Genomic DNA, 21,167 nt, shown 5'->3' on the forward strand with positions numbered 1-21,167 from the left:
TATGACCCCTAATGAAATAGAAGCAGTCATCAAAAATCTCCCAACCAAAAAAAGCCCAGGCCCAAATGGCTTCAGTGCAGAATTCTACCAGAAATTCAAAGAAGAGCTAATTTTAATAATCCCCAAAGTTTTCCACAAAATAGAAGCAGGAATTTCATTGCCAAACTCTTTTTATGAGGCTACAAATTACCTTGGTACCCAAGCCACACAAAGACACAACTAAGATTAACAAGATTATCTCAAAAGACTAATTATCCCTATTATATAGAGATGATAAATGGGCTGAGAAGGAAATCAGAGAATCATCATCCTTCCCAATAGCCCCAAACAACATAAAATATCTGTGGATAACGCTAACCAAACAAGTGAAAAACCTGTATAGCAAGAACTTGAGTATTTAAAGAAAGAAACTAAAGACAATACCAGGAAATGGAAAGACCTCCCATGCTCTTGGATAGGTCATATCAACATAGTAGATATAGCAGTCTTGTCAAAAGTAATCTACAGATTCAATGCAATTCCCATCAAAATACTGGCATAATTCTTCACAGACCTTGAAAGCACAATTCTCAACTTTGTATGGAAAAACAAAAGACCCAGGATAGTCAAAAGAACCCTGTACCATAAAGGAACTTCCAGAGGCATCAACATCCCTGACTTCAAGCACTATTATAGAGATACAGTCTTGAAAACAGCTTGGTATTGGCACAAAAATAGACAGGTAGACCAATGGAATGGAATTGAGAACCCTGATATAAACTCACACACCTGTGAACACTTGATTTTTGACACAGTAAGACCATCAAGTTTATATCTGTCAAAGAAAGCATCATTTGGATCTTTTCTCTGCTTTCAGAACATGTAGTTTTTACCCCTTGTTGGCTTTAATGATTGCTGCCAATGCTATGATACAGAAAACAGAATTTACAACCATCCCTTTCCAGGTGGGTGGCTGTAATAGAAAACTAATGCCAGCAAAGGTTTATGAGTATGTTTGAAAGATGGCTGACACAGTTTCTTGTCCTGTGAGCCTGAAATGACTTTTAACTCATAAATGCATTGATACTAATTACAAGCTAAATAACACATTCAGTGTTGACTTTTTTTAATAATAGTTATTTTTTATTTAGGTTAGAAACAATCTAGTTTCACATGTCAATCGCAGTCCCTCTTCCTCTCCTTCTCCCCCACCCTCCTCACCAGGTCCCCCAGTCCCCCACCCAATCTCCACTCTGATTCCCAGGGTGGGTGAGGGCCTTCATGGTGGATCTCCATCTTGGCCTTTTGGCTAAGATCAAGTGTAGTATCTGTTCTTACCAGTTTAATGGTACTGTCTTACATGATCTGTTTCTCAGACTTCTAGTTTCTTATAGGAGAGTCTCAGATAATGTGTGCTTTAAACGCTCATTACCAGTATTCAGAAAAATACAAGATTTTTTTTGTTCAAGTGTTCATGAATATAAGTTAAAAATTATATTTGATTTAGATTCAAATACTTATACATTTACAATAGAACTATTTCATCAAAATATATTGTATAATATTTAATAAAATCAAATAAATAAAATAAAGTTTTCAACCCTATTTATAAAACAAAAAAGTTAAAATTGACAGCACATAAAACTCTAGTATGCATATAAACAAATGACTCAATGATGCACTCAAGAATCTGGAAATAAAAGAACATGCTAAGGCACAAGGAGTAGATGGCAAGGATTAATAAAAAGTAAAGCAGAAATGAATCAAATACAAAGAAAGCAGTACAAAGAATGAAGGAATCTAAGAGTTGTTTTTCTAAGAAGATAAAGATGATCCACAAACACAGTATAAGTGATTTCTCTCCACAGCAAATAGACCGTTGCCAGAATGTATCAGTGGGTATCAGGCAAAGATCAACAGCGTATAGGGATCTCAGTCCCAATGTATACCTCTACATCCCAACTCCAGCATCTATGGATCAGGGAATATCATAGAAGAGGCAGGAGGAAGAGTGTAAGCATCAGATGTCTGCTGGAAACAATCTCTCACAGAAATGGCTGCATAAACAAGATCTGAACCAAGACAATATCATTAGACTTGCTTAGGGAGAGGTGGGAGAGGAATCTCAGAGGGTCATGCTCCTGGGCAACGAACTGAAGAAAACTAATGACTGCTGAGAAGGGAGAATGAGTCTCTTAGGCATGAACCCCTGATTGCTTGTCCAATAAATTATCGTCAGCACCAAATCTAAGTAAATACAACAATAAAACTGAACTCAGTAGGTTGTAGTTATACTTGGGGGGCATTTAACAGTAATTTTAAGGGAAGAAGAGACTATCAGTTTGAGACTTGAAGGACATAGAAGAAGTTCCAGCATGGAGAGTGTGGAGGGGAAGAAAAGGAAGAGGGAATGTGACCTAATTATACTTTAGTTAAAATGTATAGAAAAGAAAACATCCATTTAAAAAACATCCTTACAAAGGAAGTCATAAAATGATTTAATATTGTGTCTGGTTTTATTCATACAAGTCTGTGATATGTATAACAAAGCAATCACGCTCACTTATTGTGATGCATTCACTGTTACTGTGAAGGAAAAATGTGTTTTTATAGAAGTATAATGTGTGTTGGTAGCTGAAGAAATGATTTAGAAGTTCATAGCATGTTTTGTTCTTCTAGAGGACCTGGGTTCAGTTTACAGATTCTATGTGGTATTTGACAATCATCCAGGACACCATCTCCCCACTGATAAAAGCACCAGACATGAACATGCTGTACATGTCTATTGCACCTGCAGACAAACACTCACACATAAAATGAAAAATAAATAAACTGATGAATGGCAATACAGTATAGTGTAGAAATTAAGGAAATATTAATATGTTAATATGTGTGCAGGTGCATGTTTAACCACAGCAAGCTCATAGCCAAACTGAGCAATTTAGTGAATTCATGTCTCAGATTACAAAAACGGCTGCCCAGATGTGGTTGTGGTAAGATCAGGAGTTTGAGGCTGCCTTGAGTTTCATGAGACCCTGTTTAAAACAAAAATCTGAACAACAAAGGGAAAAAGTAATAAAGGGAAGGAGTATAGGGGAAATGGTTTTAAAACTGGTAAAATGTTTGCCTAGCATAAATTATTCTCTAGGTTCAATACTCAACACCACCAAAAGGAAAAATGTGTAACACACACACACACACACACACACACACACACACACACACACACAATCTAACAACAATTGAAGTGATACCAGCATAGAAATGTGAAAAGCGGGGTTAGCTCAGAAAGAGAATGTGGACAATGGCAGAGACTAACCATGTCCTCTACCCTGTTTCTCTCACTGCTGACCTTGTAGAAGCCCTAGTTTCTCAGCACCTGTCTGGAATCCACAAGATTACTTACTCCATATTTCAACCCTCTGACTCACCTCCATCTTAGAAAGAGCTCTACAATTAAAACAATCACCAGGAAGGAATGCTTCCTCAATATACCCTGAGCTGTGCCATGGGAACAGTCAGGTTTAACTGTCCCTCTCATGTCTCAGGCTTGCAAGGTCTTGCTCTCCACCAGAAGCATGTGTCCTCTGCTGCAGGCTCCATGCACTGAGCCTGCTCTGAAGCTTCCTCCAAACACTGCTTATTTGGAGACCTTTCTTGTTACCAAAATCTCTGTCCTCACACCCAGGCCCATGGAGGGTTTAATAAACCCTGCATTTCATCAGATGTGCCTAATATACATTGTTCCCTGGGTGAGACGTGACAGATCAGCTCTAACTCTCACAGTAAGTGATGCTGTAGCATGATCCTGAACCCTCGGGAATCAGTGGGGACATCAGAGTACTGCATAAATGCCTGGCAGCCTAAGACAATTAGCATGTCTACCTCATGGGCCTATCCCTACAGGTCACCAGAGACTTCACTCTTGTTTGTGTGAAGATGGATTAAGGAAATACTGGAATGCCCAAATAAAAGAATAATGGAAATTTATTTCGGGTACTCACACTGAGGACAAATAGCTGTCATGACCTTCTGCCCTTAAGGTACAGGATGCTGTGATACAGGATGCTCAGACCACCACAAAAGAGATAGAGCGAGACACGTCTCTTCCTTATTAGGGATGGCATCTGCACACCGAATCCACACCCTAAGGCAGGTACCAAAAATGTACTGGCAGAACATGTTGCCCCTACACATCTTCCCTTTGTCTAAATAAGGGGTTTTCACCCTGATTCAAACATTATATGCAATGACAACATATCAAGTTCAGTCTAGGAGAAAGAAAGGTAAGGACAGATACAAATTTAGACCTGCAACCAGCAAGATCAACATTAAGCAAGAAATGCATATTAAATACACAGCCAAGCATGACTACTCCAATAGTTTTCCTATCCCAGAAAGTCTAAGTCTTGTACCTAATGTGCTCTAAGATAAGAGAGGATATTAGTTGTGAGTATCTAGTCTTTAACCTCATCACACACCTGAGAAGGAAAATAACATTACTTTGGTAACCAGGAAGTATAAGCAGGTGACTTCCTAAAGTTTTAAGAAATGACAAAAACAGCTGGATGCCTGGACAGTTACCCAAGATGACATAGTAATGTCTGGGCAATCAACTTTGGCTAAGGCCTAGGATATTTGACATGTCATTACAAGCAGGAAAACTCGAAAGAATGTCCTATCACATCTTGGAATGATTTCACGTTCTTTTTTGCTTCTTTCCTGCTTGCCCAGTTAGGACAGTAAGCCCATTGTCAGCAGTGGTAGCAAGGGCACTTGTTTTCCCATAGGCCAGTTTTGTCAAGAAGAAAACAAACTCCAAATGAAGGATCTCTGGTGCCCACAATATTAACCAGTTCCATGTTGTTAGGAGCAACTCTGTCTCATGTCAACAGCATTCTAAATTATTAAAACATATAAATGCCATATTATGTTGGTCTTGGAAGTCTTTGAAGATAAAATATCTATGCTCAGTACATCTCTGAACATCTCTGAACCTGACTAAAATAACTAGATATGACAGTTTACTATAACCTGTAAATAACATATTGCTTACTGACTAAAGCATTATATATATATGAACATTAGACAGATTTTTGTAGCATTGTAGCATGAGGACAATGACCTCAAAATTGTAATAACAGTTAGGGGTGATTCAGTCTAACTAATACAGCACCTGGGGTTTGAAGGACAAAAGTCAAGAGCAGAAGCTGGAGATATGACACATAGTCTAAGAGCATTTGCTGCTCTCTCACATGACGCCTAACAACCATTGATGACAAGGGACCCAATGCCCTCTTCTGGCCTCTGCAAGAACTGCAAGCATGAGTGGCAATTGCAATATCATGAGCTTCTCTCATTGGATTCATCTTGATTTAGTTTTTCTGGCCCATATCTAGAAGTGCATCCACTTCTTTTAGATCTTCTAGTTTGATGGGATATAGTTGTTGTTTTTAAACTGAATTTACTCAGTGCCTGTTGTGTTGTCTTACTTTTCATCTCTAACTTTATTTATTTGGATCATTTCTCTCTTGCTTCTAGTTAATTTAGATAAAGGTTTGTCAATATTGTTAGTATTTTCAAAGAACTATTTGTTGTTTTTTCTATTTCTATTTCACTCATTTCAACCCTTATTTTTATTACCTCTTCCCATCTCCTGTTTTAGCGATGTTTGTTCTTGTTTCCCTGGAGTTTTCAGGCGAATCATTGAATTATTAACTTGAGATCTCTCAAATTCTTTAATTCAGGAATTTAGTGCTATACAATTGGATTATAGAGTATATAAAGGCATTCATGATTTGGAAAGAAGTTGAAAGTTAAGTCTCAAATGGATTTGCTTCATAAAAATATTTTTGAAGTACTTTAAGGCAGTCAGGACTGTTTATTTTCTTTTTTAATTTGTGTGTGTGTGTGTGTGTGTGTGCACATACATACCAGAGTGTGGGTGCACACATTGCTGCACACATATGGAGGTCAAATGACAATTGGGTAAGTCAATTCTTTTACTTCCACTGTGAGTCCTAGGGATTGAACTAAAAAAATCATACTTGCAATGCAAACACTTTTATCCTGACTTGTCTGTCTCAAAAGTCCTAAAAGTGTGTGAGAGTTTTATTGAGCATCTACTATGAACCCTGCACTGTGACTGTATCCAGAGGGAGATACAAGGGAACCTAAACTGGACAAGGCACAGCCCTTAAGTTGCTCAATATTTATAACTAAGGGAATAAAAAGAAGACAAAAATGTATATTGGTGCAAATAAAAAACATTTTAAAATGACTGTAGAAACTATATAGATAGGTAGAGGAGAGAGAGACAGAGACAGACAGAGACAGAGAGACAGAGACAGACAGAGAGAGACAGAGAGAGGGAAAGAGAGACAGAGAGACAGAGAGAGACAGAGAGAGGGAAAGAAAGACAGAGAGACAGAGAGACAGAGAGACAGACAGAGAGAGAGAGAGAGAGAGAGAGAGAGAGAGAGAGAGAGAGAGAGAGAGATCCTCTTTGACCCGTGAACACAGAGCAGCCGCCACTCTTCTCCACATCCCACTGGGACTTTCCCCTCCTTCAGCATGGCTGACACATGTTGTCCAGTCCAGTCCCACCTTCCCTACTGCAGCCTAAAGGATAAGACTGCTCTAAGGAGGCTGGAGCTTGTCCATCCAGCTGTGAACCTCTTCCACACTACAGATCCTGAATGCACATTTCAGGTGCCAACATGGTCAGTGTGCAATAGTCAGGCATTCTATGGAGGACCCACACCTGCATGCCTGCAGACCAAAAGCATGGATGAGGGCAAGGGTCTGGGCAGTGCCACTCATGAGTTAGCCCATGGAATCTACTGCCCCAACCCAGCTGTCCATTCCTGGATGCTGTCCCATACTATGATACCGCTGGATCACCCACTAGCTACAGGCTCTTTATCAGATGCAAATAGAGGTTTTCCTTCCAAATCACTTTAATTTCAACTTAAGGCAGCTTCAAATACTACATGGTATTCAAGGGATACGTGCTGGTGCTGTGCACAAACTGCAACAGTGTACAGCTACAATCACATCTGGGGCTTCCTCTTCTGTTCAAGTAGAGAGATGGAGGCCAGGATGTATGCCACAGCTACATCCAGGCTACCTCTACATCCCAAAAGTTCATGTCACTAAATTCACCTGCAAACTCATCTACATGACAACATAATCACACACACAGCATATTTCTGTTGACTTGGATGTAGCAGGTAGGACTTGAGGCCAAAGCTTCCCAGTCATTCAAGTGCTATTCACAAATAGCATCACTCTCCATGAGACAGGGGTAAAGATTCTCTGGAATAAAATCAAGAGTATTTGTCCATCTTCTGCAACACAAAAAGAAACATGAAAAACAGTGGCAGGAAATGGTACCCTAAGGTTCCCCTTAAAGAGAGTTGTGCATCTTCCCTCCTTGGGGTTGAGTTGATGGTGTAGAGGTGGAAGGGGGGAAAAGTGTCGTGGAGGGAAAGAAATACAGTGACTGAAACTCCGAGATAGACAAGATGCTGTTTTGGGATACACGGTGTGCTTGTAGTTAAATGATGCCACCACAGAGGAATGGGATGTGATGCTTGACATGACAGTCCATAACAGAACAAGTCCACTAGGACAGTATACCTGGCTGCCACCCACTCAGCCCTACTTGGCCTTCTGTCTAAAGCACAAAAGTCCTTAGGTCTTCTGCTCCACAGCCTGTTCCTCTTCCAAGGCTAAAACTGCAGCAAAAAGAATAGAGCACAGTTCTCAAAGAATAGGCTAGGGTCACACTGAAACTGCCACAGCCCCAGGAATGACCCATGAGATACCCTCTAGATTCGCTCTGTGTGTGTGTGTATGTATGTATGTATGTATGTATGTATGTATGAATATACTTGTGTTCTTGGCCTGACCCAGCACCATTTCTTCCTGACTGGTCATGGATGTGGTCTAGATTGGAGATGCCAAGACAGAAGAAGGACATTTCTCTACCAACCGTTGATTCTCATGGTCCTTCTCCCCTAATGCCTCAAGGCACCGAGAACAGCTTCCAGACACTGCAGAGCAGCAGGAAGAAACACCACTAAGTCTGGAAACCTGAATCACAACCTGGTCAACTTGACACCTGAGCAGAATGAACTCCCAAGAGTACACAACTGCACCGACTTCAGTCAGACTTCATCTAATAACCAGTCCACAGAGTCATGAAAAGAACCTCTGCGAACACTAGTGCAACTATGGGCAGCAGATCCACTCCATAATGGCGGAAGAAACCAGTTGTCACATGGGGCAGGTGAGGGGACCTGTGGAGGCTGAGGAACAGAAGAGGAGCTGCACCAGGGAGGGCATATGCCATAGCATCTGTCTGTGTCTGTGTCTGTGTGTCTTGGTGGGCATACTTATGTACTCAGAGGATCAGGGTGCATGCTATTGCCCAGAACTACCTAGCTGGTTCTCAGCCTGGAGGAAGCCCTGGCATTGACAGAATATTGGGTTTTACCTGTATGGCAGCAGTCTAAACCAAAACAACCTTTGGGATCTTCCCAGGGATTTTAAAGAGTTCACTCAGAACTGTGAACACAGTGAAGATGAGGTACCGACCCTGGATCCCCTTCCCACCTCTGGCCTTCTTTCCAGCCTCTACGTGGATTGCTTCTGGTTGCCTAGTGGTAGCTGGCTGAGTGGAGGATGAGGTCCACAGTGACGATGCATGGCCTACTCTCTCAAATGGAAGCTCACAGGTGCATCTGAATAAGCCCCAAGACAGAATCCCCGCAAATGGTTGCTACTCAACACCACTCTGCCCTGAATTCTGGGTCTCTTCCACAGCATTTGGGGGCATTGTTAATATGTGGCTTCCTACACATAACCCATTCTGAGGATTCCCCAGAAAGGTCACCCCTGGGAGCTCCATGGACTTCTTACTCAAACTTCTTCCTAGAGGACCCACTGTGGCATTTAGAGACACTGTGATCATGTAGCCCATGTATAAAGATCACAATTACATCAGGCACTGGATCTTAGGACACGAGGCCTACCTGGTGCTTTCTCCTTTCAGCTACAATGGAACACATAATGCTGTGTGAAGAGTCTAACCCCAACTACTACCTAAAATCCCCAATTCCCCACAAGGACAGCATCCACTATCGTATAGACCTTCTTAGAGCTATGGGGCACTCACATATACTGATGTGTGACAAGGAGACCCATTCCTATTTCATTACTGTACCCCCAAAAGACTTCCATGGCTTGGGCAAAGAAAGCCCAGGAGATACCAGATTTCTCTATCGTGCGGGTTTTTCATTTTCTGAGACTTTCAGCTCCCTCTCATACAAGGGAATTGTCCCACCTCAATGATGAGCATGCAGAAGGAAGCTGCTATGGGAAATCTAACAAAATCACCAGTGCCTTCACATGGTCATTGTTCCAGTATCTAAAGTTCACCCAAAGATCTGTCTTTAAACACATGAGGTGTGGGGATTTGTGTATGCTGAATCACTGTGCCACTGTCTGTAACAATAAGTCTGGTAACAATAAACTTTCCATCTGTGTAGGGAACAGGTCAGTACATTAGGGCACAGCTGCAACCAGTGACAGGTAATGGGAAAAAAGCTGTATGAGTGATGAAAGTCTGTATACTGGAGGGAAAACTTCAGGATATACTAAGTGGGAGAAGAACATGCATCATATGCAAACTTTGGGGAAAGAATGTGAGGATACTAACAATCCAGGTTATAGGCATGGAAATTGCACTGTGTTGAGGTGCCCTCAAAACGCTGGAAGACAAGGAACCAATTCTCCTCTCCTTAGGAACACAGCCTTGAAGGGATGGAGGGAGGACTAAGGCTCAGTCAGGAAATGCTCGACACCAGGTGATCCCCAGAACATAGAATGTAGCACAGTGTAGCAGGACATCAGCCCAGGATTGGAACCAAAGGACAAAGACAGGCAGATCCCAGAAGCCTTCTTGACATCAAAGTCTTCCAAAATCAGTGAGTGAGTTCCAGGTTAAGAGAGAGAGAGATCCTGCCTCAAAAAACTATTGTGTAGAATGACAGATGAGAAACAATGTCAACCTCTATTCTCCACAGGAATGTATAGATGCACAAGATCACACACACACACACACACACATGCACATGCACACGCACACGCAAGCGAGTGTGCCCAGAGCTAAATAAGAGGTTGCACACGGTGTGGGAAGTGTTCACAGCATCCTCTACACTACAGAATCTACAGACTAAAGGGCAATCCTGGAAGGACACTGAGTGGTGCCGGAATGAAGTTAAGCCCGGGACCAAGATTGAAGATTCCTTGTTGGAGGAGGGATCTAGCCAACTTTGACCAAAAAAAAAGAGGATATATACAAGGAGGCATAAAGAGAAGGGAAGGGAAGAAGCCAACAGGAAGTTCAGGCCTCAGGGTTGCCCATCCTTGTGAGTGGGACATGTGACATAAGAAAACACAATTCCAAACAATGCTTGGGTTCTGTGTCCAGCTGCTCATCATGTCCCTGAGGAATGCCTAGGATTCTCTTAGCCTAATTCCTGTTCTGCAGTTGAAGTTTAAAGCTGAGAGCAGTGGCACACACCTTTAATCCCAGCACTTGGGAGGCAGATCCAAGCAGATCTCTGAGTTCAAGGCCAGCCTGGTCTACAAATCGAGTTCCAGGATAGCCAGAGCTACATAGAGAAACCCTGTCTTGAAAAAATAAATTTTAATTGGAATGTACCTAAGTCCTCATCCCCATCAGAACTGCTGGCTGTGCCCTGAACTCCTGTAACACAGAACCCTGGGCCCCTCCCTGTGCCTCTATCACCAGCCTTCTCGCCCAAAGCTTTCTAATCTGGGGAACCAAAGACAATTAATTACCTATTATAAAAAGTACTGTTCAGAGTCCTTCCACCCATTCACAGGTAGTGATAAGCCTTGACCTAATCCTGTCTTCATGAGTGAGAAATCCTGATAGAGACCCAGAGGCAGCCTTGAGTGGAAAGCAAAGCTCAAACAGAGTCTTCCAGCATCAGTGACAGGTGCAAGGCTTTGGGGGGGACTTTCATCTGGAGTCCAGGAATATCAAAGTCACATTAAGATCTGTAGAGACAAATTCCAGTGACAGTAGTCTGCTCCTGTGCAAAACCAGTGTTTCTCAGGAACTCTGTATACAGTAGGACCAGGCAGGAAGCCTCCATACTAGCAGGTGTAAGAAAGGATAGGGCAGCAGGGGCTGAGGTATGTCAGCATCACACACAGCCCTGCCTCTCTCGCCATGGGAAATTAGCTACATTTACAATCATCAGGCATCAATTCCCACCTATTGAGTGGGCCTTAAGCACATATAGATGGCTGTCTGTCACTCCACAATAGATGTCACTATTGCATCTTACAGCATATTCTGCCAAGCTGTTCAATGTTCATTTATGAGCTTTACAGCTGAGTAGGAGTGTTGATTGTTTTCCTCCCTAGGAAGATTGAACAGACCTTGTGAAACAGTAAGGCCTGGCCTTAAAGTAGGTGGCTTCCAGGCCAGATGCAGGTGGATTCCTTCCAGTCCTTATCTGAAGGGTGAAGTGTCTTCAGCAATTGAGTCTTGTCTTCAGGTTGTGAAAAACAACCAATGGCAATGTCACCAGCCTGAACTATTCTGGAAGTCTGTTGTAGCCCTTGAAGGCCAAGCCTTGGGCTGTTGTGACTCATGGTGCACCCTGCTGAAGAATGTTCCCCCCTGTTACAATACCAGAAAAGAGGGAAGTGATGTGAGATACCCAGATAAAGAAGACCATAAGAGATTTTCAGATGGTGGAGGAAATGTATGGATGCGCACAGGGTTCTGGACAGCACTGAGAACTGTGAGTGAGGACCCAGGGACTCCAGCTCCGGCTTCAGCTGGGTAAGGGAGGAAGCTCAGTCAGGGGAGAAAGACAGGGCTTAGGGACAGTGTGCTCTGGGTGCTGGCTTGGAGAGGCACATACCTCCGCCGTCACTCTGCTGGGTTCCAAAGCCATGGGACTGGCACAAAGAAGCCTGATAGTGGGCTGCATGGCCATTAGCTTGTTTCTACAGATGACCATGGCAGAGTACCCCCACTGGATGTTGAATGGCAAGGCCCAGGCGTTCGCAGACCTGAGTGCCCCAGAGATGGAAGCCGTACATGGTTTCCTGATGAGCAGGCTGGAGCTGGAGCTGCAGCCATCTGGCATGCAGGCTTCAGACAAGAACTCTATGTTCCTCATTGAGATGCTGCTGCCAAAGAAGAAGCATGTCCTAGAGTTTCTGGGTAAAGTAACAAAGGTTCCGGTATGGGAAGCCCATGTCATCATTTTCTTTAGTGCCCAGGAGCACCCCAGTGTCACCGAGTTTGCTGTGGGACCCCTGCCACCGCCCATCTATATGAGAGAACTGTCCCCTAGGCCAGAGAAACATCTATCCTGGGCATCCAGACCCATGTCCAAAGCAGAGCGAAGCCTTCTCTACCACAAAATCAAGGAGACCACCACACCCTTCCAGAAGTTGTTCCTTGACACCACCACCTCTCCCTAGAGGACTGCAATGGCCAGTGCCTGACCTTCACCCATGTGTCCCCCTAGACATCGGGCCACCTGGTTTCTCTTGCAGCGCATTGTGAAAGACGGCCTACTACAGCCCACGGGGTTGGAGATCCTTGTGAATCATAGGAGCACAGAAATCCAGGACTGGAGATAGAGCAGGTAAGGTGTGATGACAAGCTCTACAACCGCCCAGAAGAACTGGCTCAGAAATACACGGATGGAGAAGTACATACAGTAATCCTCAAGGACCCACTGCCTGAGAGCACAGAGCAGCATCAGATCTTTAACAAGCCTGCTGGGGAATTCCCAATGTCCCCTAGCAAGTCTGCCCCCCTCGTGGAACAAGGGAGTGGCGCCAGCTACAGCCTAGAAGGAAACACTGTGATCTGCAAAGGCTGGAGCTTCTCCTTCCAGCTTCAACCCTCTTCTGGACTGCAGATATTGAGTGTGCACTTCAAGAATAGCCTATAGCCTATGAGATTAGTGTCCAGGCAACAATGGCTGTGCATAGAGAAAACACCTGCAGGAGAGCTGACCAAGACCATGGATCTAGGCTGGGGTATGGGCAGTGCAACTCTTGAGTTAGCCACCTGGCATCAACTGTCCAGAGACAGCCACCTTCCTAGACGGCATCCACTACTATGACACTGATAGGCCTGTCCGTTATCCACAGGCCCTCTGCATCATTGAGATCCCCACAGGAGTGCCTGTTAGGCCCATCTTTAACACTGACTTTCCAGGCAAAGTCAACGTCTTTTCAGATGTAATGGGACACAAGCTGGTGCTATGGCAACCTCAGCGCTCTACAATTTTATTTTACATCTGAGATTTTATCTTCTATACTAACAGCCAAGATGATGCTACAGGATATGTCCACACCTCCATCTACACCCCTGAAGGGTTGAGTGAAACTCACCTGATAACTCACCAACTTCGCAACAGCCACACCCACCTTGTGCCTTACCTTGTTGACCTGGATGTAGCAGGTAGGACTGGAAATCAGACCCTTCCTATCACTCAGTTGCTTCCCACCAACAGCTTTACTCCACAGAAGATAGGACTGAGCCATCCTGATGTTAAATCTGAAGTACTCATTGAGCCTCCTTCCTCCCCCCCAAAAATATTATGCATATCTGAGAAAAAGTGGTTGTGAATGATACCCTCGTGTTCTCCAGAATGTTAGTGTGCATCTGCCTTGGATCTGAATTCAGTGTTCAGAGCAGAAGGGAAAAAGAGGTGCAGTGGGAAGGAGAATTAAATGCCACTGCCTAGCCCTCTCTGATGATCTGTAGTGCCATCAGGGGGTGCTTAGTGTGTTTCCTGACTATATAATGTAACCACAAAGGAGTGTCATGGCTGTGAAGCTTGACGGCAAAGCCAACAATAGAACAAGGCCACCAGAATCATATGGGTATCTGTCACCCACAAATCCCATTTGTCTCTGTGGTACAGAATATACATGCAGTTCTCAGGCCTTCGGTAACACTGACTATCCCTTCTCTAGGATTAAAACTATGCTCTATCACAGCTTTCCTGAAAACAGCCTGAGCCATACGGAAACTACCACAGCTTCCAGAGCTGAGACCCAGCTGTCCTCCAGCTCCTCTGGTTTGGGGTTCACTTAGTTTCACTGCTCACACTGCTAGCCCAGCTTCCTCCTGGCAGCTGACTGTGAATGTGGTCTATGTTGGAGATCAAGGGGGAAGGGAGGAGGCTTCCAGTCTAAGTTGGTTTTCAACCTCCTCCTCCCTTCATGGTTCCAGGGCCAACAACAGCTTCCCCACCCTGCAGACCAGGCAGAAAAACACCACCAACCCCTGCAGCCTAAGACACCACCTGGTCCAGGACACAATGGAGAAGACACAGTACTCCCAGGAGTGCCAGGCCACCTTCCCCTTTGGACAAACTCTGCCTCCATTCCTGCTCTTTAGCAGCGCCCAAATGGATATCTGGGGACACAGGCACAGCTACCGCCTACAGATCTACTCCACATCTAAGCAGAAACTGAGCCCTGAATCCCAGGAGGACTTGGCTGTTAGCTGGGCCAGGTGAGGAGTTCAGGGAATGGGGAGGGGGCTCCTCTCTTACTGTGAGTGCTTCTCCATTCTTGAGGCTTGGAGTCCAACTGTGAGTCTGAGTGTGCATTCTCATGTACTTGGGAAGGGAAGGGAGGTGCTCATGGGGCTTTTGACACTCAGATGGCTTTTGGCACTCTTTCAAAGTCCCAGGAGATGACTCCCCATCTTAAGGAAGCACTAACTTCCCCATCTGAGGCCTAAGGATGTTCCAAGTCCTAGCTGGGCAGAGGAAGCACCATGTTCAGAACTTCCTGACTTCTCAACCTTCAGGTACTCCCTGGCAGCAACCAAATATTGGGAGTGCAGCACCAGCATCTACAACCAGAATCAGCCCTGGGATTCCCCCGTGGTCTCTGAGAAGCTCCTTCAGAATGATGAGAGTATTGAAGACCAGGTATTGGACTAGTGCTTTCCTGTGTCCTCTGGCCTTGTCCAGCAATGGAGACAGGCAGACTCCTAGAGGTTCCTGGCCAACCAGTCCATCAGAATCAGTGAGCTCCAGGTTCAGTGAGACACCCTGTCTCAAAATGAATAATGGAAAGTCAGACAACAGGCTTTGTTGACCAGGAAGGCATACACAGAAGCATGGGTACACACACAGGATGTAAATATACACGAGAGAGAGAGGAGCCAGCTGTGGTGGCACATGCCTTCAATTTCAGCAAAGAAATAAAGGTAGATCTCTGTGAATTGACCTGTCCCTGGTCCTAGGAATGTGGCTTGCAGGTGGAGGGCAAGTTCAGAGGTTATGAAAGATGAACCAACTTCTTTTCAATGGGTCTGAGGCTATCTAGGAGAAGTTTTTAGACACATCTTAAAATGACCCAGTCATAACCATAAGAAAAATATAGGATCAACAAACCTGAGCTCATAGGGGCTCATAGAAATTGAACTGTCAACCAGAGAGCTTGCTGGGACTGACCTAGGCCCTCTGCACATGTTACAGTTGTGTAGCTTGCTCTTCTTGTGGGTCTCCAAACAGTGGGGGCAGAGGCTGTCTCTGACTCTGTTACCTGCTCTTGAGACCCTTTCCTCCTACTGGGTTGCCTCATCCAGCCTCAATAGGAGAAGGGGTGCCTAGTCTTACTTCAACTTGATATACTATGACTGGCTGATATATATGGGAAGCCTGCCCTTTTCTCAAGAGAAAGGAAAAGGAATGGACTCGGCGGAGAGGAAAGGCTGGGGGGAGGGACCGGGAGGAGAGGAGGAAGGGAGGGAAAACTGTGATGGGATGGAAATAATTAATAAAAATCAATTTTAAAAAAGATCCAGTCCTCCCAGAGTACACAGTACCCCTTGCCCACTAAAGCCTTTTTCTCTCCCACAGGATTTGGTAGCCTAGGTGATAGTGGGATTCTCATATGGGCCTCATTCTGAAACTGTCCCCAGTGTGGCCTCAGCTAGGAACTTCATAGGCTTCTTGTTCAGGCCTTTCAACTTCTTCTATATCACCGAAAGACACCTAGACACAGCTGCCACAGACACATCAGACACTAAACGACTGGGAACAGGGTCTTCCTGATGCCTCTTCCTCCAACCTCAGTGGGACCTCAGCCCTGTGTCAAGAGTTCAGCCTCAGCTCCAGCTCGACAGCCCCAGAGCCCCACAAGGAGGCCCAGTAACCCTGTGAAACTCTGCCCTTCTGTGTTGCTGCTAGAACTATGGGGATGTGGACCACTTACTCAGGCATGTGGCTGTGGGCTCCATATATCTTACCTACAGCATACCAAAAAGAAATCTACAGCCAGAAAGAAAAGATACTGGGTTTCCCTATCTGATGGATTGTTCAATATCTGAGACTTTCCTGTCTCTCAGACCAACAGAGACAGGCAGATCCCTAGAGGTCTGCCAGTCTAGCAGAATCAGTGAGCTTGAGCTTCAGTGAGACACCCTGTCACACAATGAAGAGGGGAAAGTCAGACAACAGACTTTGTTCACCAGGAAGGCACACACAGGAGCATGGGTGCACACACAGGATGTAAATGTACACAAAGAGAGAGGAGCCAGCTGTGGTAGTGCATGCCTTCAACTTCAGCAGACAAATAAAGGCAGATCTCGGTGAATTTGAGGCCAACCTGGTCTACATAGCAAGTTCTAGGCCAACCAGTGATATACAGTGAACCTGTCTCAAACAGAAGAGGGAGAGATAGAGGGGAGGGGTGGGTGGGACGTAATAATGAGCTCCTAAGCTAAGAGCATGTTACCCGAGGCAAGGGGACATTGTTCAGAGCAAGCTGGAAGACCAAACAGGCAGAAGTGGACTTTTCTAACCTATGGCTGTGGACAGAGGAAAACGAGAGCAAAACATCCTACATTTTCCCCCAACCCTATGACTTCAGTGCTTTCCAGAGCTGCCACTCAGAACCTCCACAAAGTGTTGTTTACCTGAACTTGAACCCAGGGCTGGCTGCTTGACCCTAGAGTCTGAAATTGAATGTCTGTACCATTTGCAACTTGTAGTTTGTGCCATTTAAAAGGTAGTTCTGCTTACAGTACAGTCTTCTGTGCTACCAGAAGAGAGCGCTTTGTAGCCCTTGGGGACTAAGCCTTGGGTAGCTGTGCTAAAGCACATTCCTACACTAAGATAACACCAAACAAGGAGGGAAGGGGAGTTAATCTACACAAGAGATATGCAGAAGGAGGAAGAAGATAGAAGTGCACACCAGGACTTGGCCAACTCTGTGAACTGTGAGCAGAGACCCAGAGCCTCCAGCTCAGGCTGCTGCTGAGATGTGGAAGAATGATTAGGCCCAGGAGTAAGGCTCTGGGAGACTGTCTTGGAGATAGGAACACCTGTGTCCTGTCCTCTCCTGTGTTCCAGAGCTGTGGAAGTGATGCGAAGGAGCTTGGTACTGGACTGGGCGAGTGCAGTCTTGGTGCTTTGCATGAGCGCCCAAGAAGGAGCCTGAATTTCAAACCACAGTATCCTGGGGGATGAGCTCTTATGAGGGGAGGCTGATGCACACCTCCTTGATGAATAGGAAGGACCTGCATCCATCTGAGATAATAACTTCAACCAAGAACTCCGTGTCCCTTAATGAGATGACACTGTTCAAGAAGAAAGATGTGCTGAATTTTCTCCATAAAAGAAAAACATCCCCTGGGGTGACAGTCCATATCATCGTCACTGATGTCCGGGAGCACTCCAGTGTCACCAAGTTTGCTGTGAGGACCTACTGTGGCCCATGTATATTAGAGCACTTTCCCCTGAGCCAGGGGAATAGCCATGAGTGCTGGGTTTCAAGACCCATCTCTTAAGCAAAATATGACCTCTTCAAGAAAACCTAAGAAGGCCAACGAGTCCTTGTTGGTTTTTCATTGATGCTCCCTGTTTCTAACCAGTGTGTGTCATTCACCAGTGTGGCCCTCCTGTGGTGTAGATTTCACCAGAGCCATGGCCAGTTTATCATTCAGCAATATGTGGAAGATGTCATCATTCACCCCATGGGTCTGGAGACTCTTTTAGATCATGGAGCAGCTCTGGTATAACAGCAAGTTCTACAATAGCCCAGAGGTCCTGGTTCAGAAATATGAGATGGAGAAGTGAACACACTAGTCCTCAGAATCCACTACCCAAGAACACAGCAGCCTCCACTCTCATCCTCCTGCAAGCCCCTTGGGGACTTCCTCACGCCCATGAACATGGGTGACCCCAACACAGGGCAGTCCCACTTTCCTCACTATAGCCTAGAGGGCAACAGTGTGCTATGTGGAGGCTGGGGTGTGTCCTTCCAGTCGATGTCCTCTTCTGGACTACAGATCTTTAATGTGAGCTTTAGGGTGAACATAACACCTATAGGGTCACTGTACTAGAGGCTGTGGTGTTTATTGAAGACACCCACAACTGTGTATATTCAAACCCAGTGCACGAACTTATGCTGAGACCTGGGCATGTCACTATGAGTGACTACCTGGCATTGACTGAACCACAGACACATTTGTAGATGCAATACACCATCCTGTGTTTCTCTATTAGGTGGGTTTTTCAGTGTGTGAAACTTTCAGCTCCCTCTCATACAGGGGAATTGTCCCACCTCAATGATGAGCATGCAGAAGGAGGCTGCTTTGGGAACCCTAACAAAATCACCAGTGCCTTTACCTGGTCATTGTTCCAGCATCTAAAGTTCACCCAAAGATCTGTCTTTAAACACATGAGGTGTGGGGATTTGTGTGTGCTGAATCACTGTGCCACTGTCTGTAACAATAAGTCTGGTAACAATAGACTTTCCATCTGTGTAGGGAACAGGTCAGTACATTAGGGCACAGCTGCAACCAGTGACAGGTAATGGGAAAAAAACTGTATGAGTGATGAAAGTCTGTATCCTGGAGGGAAAGCTGCAGGACATACTAAGTGGGAGAAGAACATGCATCATATGCTAACTTTGGGGAAATAATGGGAGAATACTAAAGATCCAGGTTATAGGCATGGAAATTGGAATGTGTTGAGGTACCTGCAAAACGCTGGAAGACAAGAAAACTTATTTATCTCCCGATAGAAACACAGCCTTTAAGGGATAAGGTGGGACAGAGGTTCAGTCGGTAAAGTGCTCGCCACCAGCATGAGGACACGAGTTCAGGTCTACAACATGAGTAAAACTGAGCATAGTATGGCATAATTTTAAGCTGACTTTGGGGTTGGTAAACAAAAACAGGTAGATTCACTGAGCTACCTTGCATGCCAGTCTCAAAGGATCAGTGAGCTCCAGGTTCAGTGAGAAATCCTGACAGAAAAAGAATAAAATGAAGAGTGAATGAGACACATGATCAAAAGCTAGAAACAGATGGAGGAAAAGTGAGAAGTGGCTGTCAGTCCTCACACTGCCCTTAGCATAGCAGGGTTAGCAACCGTCTCTTTCTGTCTGTCTGTCTATCCATCTCTAACTCTCTGTCTCTCTCTCCCTGTCTCTCTCTCCCTCTCTCTCTCTCTCTCTCTCTCTCTCTCTCTCTCTCTCTTTCACTGACACACACACACACAGAGGCAATTGCACACTTACAGCTTCCTTAGGTGCACCATCAGTGAGGTGGGACAATTCACCTACAGCCAGAGAGACCTAAACACCTCAGTGAAAAACTCATGAGATACACAAAAATGCAGTATCTCATTTGGCTTCCTTTTCCCTGGACAGAGACAGAGAGAGAGACACACACAGAGACAGAGACAGAGAGACAGAGAAGAGAGAGAGTACAGAGACAGACAAACAGAGAGAAGAGAGAGAGGCAGAGAGAGGGGAGAAAGAGTGTGGGGCTTGGTTAAGGTTTCTCTTGCTGTAACAAAACATCATGACCAAAGCAACTTGGGGAGGAAAGAGTTTATTTGGCTTAAGCTTCCACATCATAGTTTATCGTCAAAGTGAGTCAGGGCAGGAATCTGGAGGCAGGAACTGATGCAGAAGCCATGGAGGAGTGATGCTTACTGCTTTCTCATCATGCATGCTTAGCCTGCTTTCCTACAGAACCAAGGACCACCACCACAGGGATGGCCCCACCCACAAACGGATGCCTTCTGCATCAATCACTAATTAAGGAAGTATCCTACAGGCTTGCCTACAGTCTCATTAAGGGATTTTCTCAACTAAGGTTCCCTCCTCTTAGATGGCTCCAGCTTGTGTCAAGCTGACATGAAACTAGCCACCACACCACCCCTACTGAGTTGGGGGTAGCTGGGGGACTGAAATACACCTCTCACTTCTTCCTCTTCTTTTTGATCATGCTGTACACGCTTGGGGCCCAGTGGTACTCAATGAGCAGGACTTGTATCCCATCCTTAGAGCCCATAGGAGAAAAGGAGCAGGCTGTGGTAACACATACTTGTAATTCTAGAGTTGAGGCAGAGATGGGCTGATCTGTGGCACATCCTGGACAGGCCACTGGCGTACTGGTCTAGTTCTGGGCCAACAAGAGACTCCGCCTTAAAATGACAAGGGATAAAATCCTGATGTGGTGATCCATACCTGTAATCCCAGGACTGGAAGGTAGAGGCAGCAGGATTAAAAGTTCAAGGCCATCGTCAGATACATAATCAGCTTGATTCCAGCCTGTTTGAAACAAAAGAAGAGGAGGAGGGGGAGGGGAGAGAGAGGAGAGGGGAAGGAGGAGAAGTAATAGGAGAAGAAACAGAATGGTAGATGGCCCTGAAGAAAGACACAGTTTTCTTCTGAAATTCACACCCATGTGCATAGAACTAATGTGCCTTAGTAAATACATGCATAAGCAAGTCCATTTTGCTTATTACTTTTTTTAAAAAAGCAGACTTCCAAAAGTGGAGAGAGGACTCAGATGTTAAGAGCATTTTTGCTCTTACAGAGGACCCAGGTTTGGTTTCCAGCACCCACATGCAGGCTTACAGTTCCAGGGAATGCAATGCTCTCTTCAGATTTCCATGACTATCTTATATGCCATGCACTCAAGCATATGCATATATATGGTAAAATAAAGTAAATCTTTTAATTATTCTTCAAAATTAAATATGAAAATCAGGGATAAGTTCCTATCCTGCTCAGTCTGTACTATATAAAAGGTCCTTGTCTCACCCACTCCTGTGAGACTAGACTCTTAAATA

General features: G+C 44.9%; 1 non-coding gene and 2 pseudogenes across 1 annotated transcript; all 3 read left to right on the forward strand.

The window, feature by feature from the left end:
- The first annotated feature begins 1,267 nt into the window (after window positions 1-1,267).
- Window positions 1,268-1,457, forward strand: LOC121139180. Its single transcript, XR_005876025.1, has one exon. It is a non-coding gene; the product is annotated as a U2 spliceosomal RNA (small nuclear RNA).
- A 10,525-nt stretch (window positions 1,458-11,982) lies between these two features.
- On the forward strand, window positions 11,983-16,130 carry LOC101840328 (annotated as a pseudogene).
- A 1,520-nt stretch (window positions 16,131-17,650) lies between these two features.
- The window catches only part of LOC101827288, a 37,958-nt pseudogene continuing 34,441 nt past the window's right edge, over window positions 17,651-21,167 (forward strand).

This window comes from Mesocricetus auratus, unplaced genomic scaffold, assembly GCF_017639785.1.
Source record: "Mesocricetus auratus isolate SY011 unplaced genomic scaffold, BCM_Maur_2.0 Super-Scaffold_6731, whole genome shotgun sequence".
NCBI lineage: Eukaryota > Metazoa > Chordata > Mammalia > Rodentia > Cricetidae > Mesocricetus > Mesocricetus auratus.